The sequence below is a fragment of the Oncorhynchus kisutch genome, linkage group LG5, assembly GCF_002021735.2.
Source record: "Oncorhynchus kisutch isolate 150728-3 linkage group LG5, Okis_V2, whole genome shotgun sequence".
In the NCBI taxonomy this organism is placed as follows: Eukaryota; Metazoa; Chordata; class Actinopteri; order Salmoniformes; family Salmonidae; genus Oncorhynchus; species Oncorhynchus kisutch.
Window position 1 is genome coordinate 30,842,132 of NC_034178.2, and position 7,867 is coordinate 30,849,998.

At 44.6% G+C, this 7,867-nt stretch overlaps 1 pseudogene; it reads left to right on the forward strand.

The window, feature by feature from the left end:
• The first annotated feature begins 5,068 nt into the window (after positions 1-5,068).
• On the forward strand, positions 5,069-7,396 carry LOC109891505 (glycerate kinase-like; annotated as a pseudogene).
• The last annotated feature ends 471 nt before the right edge of the window (positions 7,397-7,867 follow it).

Here is a 7,867-nt window from a genome sequence, read left to right on the forward strand (position 1 = left end):
GCAGTAGTTTGTGTCGGGGGGCTAGGGTCAGTTTGTTATCTGGAGTACTTCTCCTGTCCTATCCGGTGTCCTGTGTGAATTTAAGTATGCTCTCTCTAATTCTCTCTCTCGGAGGACCTGAGCACTAGGACCATGGCTCAGGACTACCTGGCATGATGACTCCTTGCTGTCCCCAGTCCACCTGGCTGTGCTGCTGCTCCAGTTTCAACTGTTCTGCCTGTGATTATTATTATTTGACCATGCTGGTCATTTATGAACATTTGAACATCTTGGCCATGTTCTGTTATAATCTCCACCCGGCACAGCCAGAAGAGGACTGGCCACCCCACATAGCCTGGTTCCTCTCTAGGTTTCTTCCTAGGTTTTGGCCTTTCTAGGGAGTTTTTCCTAACCACCGTGCTTCTACACCTGCATTGCTTGCTGTTTGGGGTTTTAGGCTGGGTTTCTGTACAGCACTTTGAGATATCAGCTCATGTAAGAAGGGCTATATAAATACATTTGATTTGATGTGACACTGTACATAGCATCTAGGAATCTGCCATTCTGGGGGGAAATCACTTAATCTTGATGATGTGCATAATGGGCATTACCTACTGTAGGCTTACTTGAACTGTTGTCAAATTATGACCCGCTATTACATGAGCACTTACAGAAAGTCGGGGACAAAAAGAAAGGAGCACGACTGACTCATTACCTCAGCCCTGAGAGCCAAAACGAGTTCATTGGAATATGTGGTCCAAGGGTTTTGAAAACAATACTTTATGAAAGAGAAAATGCAACCTCTTACTCGGTTATATGTGATGCAACTCCCGACATTTACCATACTGAGCAAAATGTATAATTGGTGAGATATGTACACAAATATAAAGTTCAGGGAACAGGTAAATGGGAAATAATTGAATGTTTTCTTGAATTTAAAGACTTTGCTAGAAAGACAGGCAGTGACATTTCTGAAATGATTTTGAGTGCATTGGAAGGGCATGGTATTGACGTGGTCAAGGCTATGATAATGGTGCAAATATGTCAGGGAAAGTGTAGGGAGTTCAAGTACAGATACTGCAAAAGAATCCACTGGCCACATACTCAACTTGTGGTGTACATGCAGCACAGTTGTGCCAAGAAGTATCAACCTTTTTTGGCTGTGTGAATCATCTTAACAATCTGTTCAGTGACAGGCCAGAGCGATGGGCCATTCTCAAGGAAAAGACTGGCTGCTGTCTCAACCGCCTTTCAGACACAATGGAGTGTGTCGTATTGCTGCTTTCCGACGAGTGGCAACTCATTTACCGACTATCATCAAGGCCCTAGACATGCTTCTTGCTACCTGCAGCCTGACAAACCAAGTCAAATCTGAGGCAAAAGGTCTGAAAAGCTACTTCATGTCTTTCAAGGCAATCTTCCTGCTCACTTTCTGGGTAAATGTTTCACAGTGTATTGAGAATAGAAGCCTAATTCTTCAGTCAGGAAATATTTCTCTGGACATGGAAGCAGCTCACATTAAGGCAGTACAGGAAGAAATACAGGCTCTACATAATCAATGGGACGCTCTCCTGGCAGAAGCCTCCACGGTGGCAGATTAAACGGGTGGAACTACTCGGTGAACAAAGGAGCCGCCAGAAAAAACAGAAAACGTTTCCCTGATGAGACTGAAGATGACATAGCAGATGAACAGAAGTCAGTCACTGGATTTTGCAACACAGTGTTTTATGTGGCCCTGGATAGTATAATCAGTCATTTGGACACGCGGTTCCACACGAGTGCAGCTATACGCGAGGAGTTTTCACCAATACTTACATTTAGGAAAATGACAAAACCAAATTTGTGTATCTTGCCACAAATTGAGAAACAAGTACTCCAAAGATCTCACAGATGGATTTGAAAATGAAGTGCGACATCTAAGGACAACAGTTGCTGGAGGTGAACGTGCCTTCAGTAAGCTGAAACCTATAAAGAACTAAGATCTACAATGTTCCAAGACAGGTTGAACAGCCTTGCCATCCTTTCAATTGAAAACCAGATAGCAATAAAAATGTTACTTTAAAGACATTAGAAATGAGTTTCCTCACAAGAAGGCTCGACGCTGGGCTCTTGGTGCAGTGTAACCTCTGAGTTTTGTTTACAGGGAATAAACAAGGACAAATGACATAACCCGTTCTACCCAAGCCTGCAGAGGGATGGGCAAAATACTGTTTTGAGTATTATCTGCTATGGTTTATCTCCTGTTGAACTTACTCAGGAATGCCCATGTAATGTCTCGACACTACAGTTTCAGTTTAACAGATGCTTGTTCTCTGTAGGTACCACATTTATGCCTGCAGTCCACATAGTTCAGGATTTGTACATTTTTTTGTGGATGTTATTAAGGAATATATTTAGGAATTATGTATAGGGCAGAAGAGGGTTAGCCTTGTTTATAAGAATGTAATACATTCTTTAATCTGAAACATGGTAATTTCTTCATTAAAACTACAAGACTACAATACCATATTTTTTTTAAGTCAACAATTGAGTAGTTATTTATGATAAAGCATTAAATCTCATGACACAGTTTTGGTTAACATTAGGAACCAAACATTTTTGCAATAGTTTTAATATAGGTAAAGGATGAAGGCGGAAACTAGAATCTGCACAATTGTAGTATAGAGCAGCAGAAGCTTATAGTTAGTACATTTAAACAACACATTGTTCAGTAAATTATAATCTGAAACATTCTGATTTCTATGTTAGAGGCCCGGTATTTTTTTTTCATGGGGTACAACATCTCCTATACACTTCCTGATTAACTCAGTCACTGTATCCAGGCTGCATCACATCCGGCCATGATTGGGAGTCCCATAGGGCGAAGCACAATTGGCCCAGCGTCCTCCAGGTTTGGCTGGGGTAGGCCGTCATTGTAAATAATAATTTATTCTTAAAGGTTAAATGAAAAAACATCTGTGGCTTGTCGGTGTTATTCTCAGAGGCTACCCGGAACATATCCCAGTCCGTGTGATCAAAACAATCTTGAAGGATGGATTCCGATTGGTCAAACCAGCGTTGAATAGACCTTAGCATGGGTATTTCCTGTTTGAGTTTCTGCCTATAGGAGGGGAGAAGCAAAATGGAGTCGATCAGATTTGCTGCAGGGAGGGCCTTGTAGGCATTTCGAAAAGTTGTGTAGCAGTGGTCCAATGTTTTACCAGCGTGAGAACTACAGTCACTGTGTTGGTAGAACTTCAGTAGCATTTTCCTGATATTTCCTTTGTTAAAATCCCCAGCTACAATAAATGCGGCCTCAGGATATGGGGTTTCCATAAAGTCCAGTGTAGTTCTTTGAGGGTCGTCGTGGTATCAGCTTGAGGGGGATATATACGGCTGTGACTATAACTGAAAATAATTCTCTTGGGAGGTAATACGGTCAGCATTTGATTGTAAGGTATTCTAGGACGTCGTAATGCGGGCGGTCGTAATGCTGGTGAGTTACCGTCGCTCTGATATCCAAAAGTTATTTCCGGCTGTATGTAATAACACAAAACATTTCCTGGGCTAATAAATGTAAGAAATAACACATAAAAAAAACAATAGTTGCTTAGGAGCTAGAAGCAGAGCTGCCATGTCTGTAGGCTCCATCTTATCTATCGGCGCCATCTTACTTACTCATTGCTTGCTGTTTGGGGTTTTAGGCTGGGTTTCTGTATAAACACTTTGACATGATGTAAAAAAAAATGCTTTATAAATACATTTGATTTGATTTGAATCCCCACCCCTTGTCAGCTAGCGGGAGCAACACTGATAGTGTCCTTCCCCCCGCCTGCCCTCACCTTTGTTAACAGAACTATGGGAAAACAGTGTCCGACGGGTGGGGCAAAGACACGGTCTACCGGTCGCTAGCACAGCAGGTGGGAGGATGGGGACACACCATGTGCTAGCTAACTAGCTAGTTAGTGATACCGTCTTCTAGCTAGCATGCAAGTTAGCTAGCACACGGTGTCGCCACAGATTTGGTGTAGCTTCCCACCTGCTGTGTACAGGACTAGCTGGCTAAGCTAGCACACAGTGTCCTTCGGTCCACCTGCCTTTGCCGTCGTTAACAGATCTGTAGGAAAATAGTGCCCGACATGCGGGGATGAAGGACACTGTCTACCAGCGTATGGCTAGCTAGCTACCATTGTCACCCCGCCCCTTCTTCAGTGGGGTTTATTGGTGGCTGGCATTCAACGTTATTGTGCAACGTTAACGCCACCTACTGTACTGGAGCACCCCCGCCTCCCACATCTTAAATAAATGATCAATAGATGTATAAAGAGGGGTTCCTGCAGATGCAGGAATGCCCCAAATTGCAGGCCGCAATTGCACCATTCTCGCCCATCTTGATGTTAAGAGTTATAAGTGAAAGAGGTTTGAACATTAACCACTCATTCACCCCACAAGGTGGCACAGGTGGCCCTGTCCTCATTCCAAAGCCAATATTTTATACCAATTAGCTCAAACTGAGCAGCACTGGTGTTGGGTTGACCCTGTATAGTCCCTGATTGCACAAAATCATCTGAAGACAAACACAGCCTGCTCACTTTTTTTCTGCCTTATGGTCAAGCTTGAGTCAATCATTACACGGAGGGTACACATTCAACTTGAGTTGAGCTCTTTCCAGATTTTGCGACACTGCCTTAGTGCTGATCCTGACTCTGCAAGTACACAGCTCTCACACAGAGGAAATCCAGAGGTTCCCCATACCCTGTGTAGGCAACCTCACTAGGATTCACTCATGACTTGAGTCTTGTCAACTAAATGCTGAGTGAATATGTGGTTATCTGATGTGTGGGCATCTCAAGGTAAGGGAGAGAAGGCCAACTACTAGGCCCCTTTGTCTATATCTGGAATCTATTGGGTGTGTCTTTTGGTGTGCACATACAAAAATGACCAGTAAAATCACAACAGCAGAAACATCAAAGGGGGCCCTGTGATCCATAAACTTAGTTTGGGCTTTGTTCTCCCTGATAGGACAGCCTGATGGCTCGTGTTCTGTCCCTGCATCAGCCTTTGTCTTTACTGGCCCTTGTGGGGGTAAGGGGATCCACGGTTTCCAGACATGCGGGCACGGGAGGTGTTTGCTACAGGTGTGCAACCAGACATTGTGGTGCGGCGGGTTCTGGAGCGTACAGGGGACACCTTCCTAGTGAATGGCCACAGCTTCACGCTCAGAAACAACCTTGAAACAACCTATGGTCAAATAACCTTGTGGGCTTTGGCAAAAATGTTTTAGGTATGGCTGCAGAGGCAGAGAGGATTGTGGGAGACCACTTGGATAAAGGAGACATTACAGCAGCATGGGAAAGAGTAAGCAACTCAAACAAGTGTTTGTGGGTGGGATGGGTTGGTAAATTAATTGCTCCTCTCATCTGTTTTAATTTCTCCTCAGCCAGACATGGTTGAAGGATGGAAGTCAGATCACAGTGATGGAGGGAGCTAAACACAACCTGCCAGATGCTGATACTGATGCCCAGTGAGCAGCCAAATGTATCAAGAGGCTGGCCAGCACACTGACAGAATGACCTGTTGCTTGTACTAATTTCAGGTAAATTGATACCTAACTACTACCACAATTTAATTGTTGAACAAACGATATAGTTATTACTTAATTTGAATCACTGAAGCTACAGGGTGTCCATAAATATCTTGGAAGCCCAGTGTAGTCAAACACTTGATTTTACTGTATTTTATACATATTTCACACTATGAAGTTGGAGTAATACTGTTAAATTGTGAAAATAGCATAATGCCCATTTAGTGTAAGAGCTGTTTGAAAAGACTGCCTTAAATGTCCACCTGTTTTGACCGATGGTGACATCACTGTGCAATAAATTAGTTAGACCAATGAGAAATAGTCCAAAACTATGCCAATAACATTTTTTTTTCTCTCCCCACATTTTTTATTTTATTGCATTAGTTTAATTAAAAACAATCACAGTAAGACTTAATTGTTACCCAGAAATGATTTGATAGATACATTCTGCTGCATTGGACATTTAACACACGTGTAGGAGGGTCTGCACTCTTGCCTGCCCCAGTCCCACTCATCTCTCTTCAAAGAAAACACTGACTGGCTTGGTGTTGGGGCTACCATTCAGGAGCTTAACTCTGTACGCCATGCCCTCGTTATTGAAGGGAGGCGGACATGCACACTGCGCTCACCCTGCTCAAATAAGTCTCCAACTCTACTAGCTCGTTATAGAGCTTTCACCCCAAAATGTTAACTTCTTGCACATTAACTTTTATATTGTGGTCATATTTGGTCAAATACAATATCCCTGTTAACATTTTCGAAACAGGTGGTGGCCCTGGTTCTGTCTGATGTAATCTGAGATCCCCTGGACTTAAAAGCCCAGCGGCCCCATATTGTAGACTGAGGCGTGGCCTCAGGAGATTTGGTCGGTGCTGGACCGCTATGGGCTAACCGCAGCCTCTCTCCCCACCTCAGTCAAGCAGGTCCCTGGTTGCTCAGCTCCCCGGGGAGGAGGAGGCTGGAGAGCAGTCAGACAGGGTGGCATATGTTCTCAATGCTGTGATTGGTTCCAACATTATTGCTCTGGAATGCGCAGGGCGACGTGCAGGGGAACTCGGATTCCGTCCAGTTGTGCTGTCGCCAGTGGTGTGTGGGGACATACAGTCTGTCTCGCCTTTATGGTCTACTGGCTCACTTTGCCTGCTCCTGTGACGAGCCCCCTCCTGAGTTGCCTGCTGAGATTCTGAAGCTGGGGCCCGAGACGGGCGTGGTGAGTTGGGATTTGTGCCGTGCTATGCAGGTGCTTGGCGTGGGAAGGGCGGGGGAGCCACCGTCTGCTGGCTGGGGGAGAGCCCACTGCGCAGTTGACAGGCAAGGGGCGTGGTGGGCAGAACCAAGAGCTAGCCCTGCAAGTGGGGCTGGAGCTGGGAGGCTTGGCACTCCCTCCGAAGGGTCCCCTGTTCCTGCGTGGTGGGACAGATGGTCAAGACGGCCAACTTAGGCAGCAGGGGCGGTCATAGACGCAGGGCTTGGAGAAGAAGTACGAGCACAGGGGCTGGACACTGAGGCATCCTCGTTAACAATGATTTCTTCACCTTTTCACACCTGTCTGGTGGGCAGTGACTGCTCCTACCAGGGTTAATGGGTACCAATGTGATGGAGGTGTACATCCTGCTGATCCCAACAATCCCCATAGTCGTGTCTGGTCGTTGATGAAGACGAGGGCCTGAAAGCAGCTAAGCACACATTTCAGTATGAATCCATACTGAGTAGACTTAAATATATTCAGAGCTCAGCTTTTCGAAGTTGACCTTGCCAATTATACCCCTTTCTAGCAAGCCCTTCTGGAAGTCCACATTTAATTTAAAAAGTCGCAGTCAGTTATGTCTAATGAATAGCGTAAATTGCTTACTTTTTGGTTATTTGTGGAGAGTGTTCTTGTACAGCGCAATCGTGGGTTGTGTGCTGGACATCGATTTATTATTATTTTTTAACTAAATGTGACTTTAATCAGAAGACAGTCAGAGGCCTCATGCATTTGCTCCTTCTCAGTATGGAGGTTCCAGCCATAGAGGGTTGTACAACGACTATAATAAGGTGAGTCTGTCTAGAAAAAGAAATCAAGAGTTCGAGGGGAGCTGCCATTTGATGTAAGGCTTCTATCTCTGACCACTTTCTCCACAGTAGTCTTGCTCCAGCACACTCTTCATGGATTACTATGTAGCCTTGCTCCAGTGGAAATAAAAACAGCTCCTTATTCATACAATAATATGTTATGAACATAACAGCAGTCACAACTCACAGCAGTTGTCGAGTCTTTTCACATTCTGTCTACCGGTAGATTAGAATAACATTTCAGTTCAATCTACAACCAATCAGAGGACA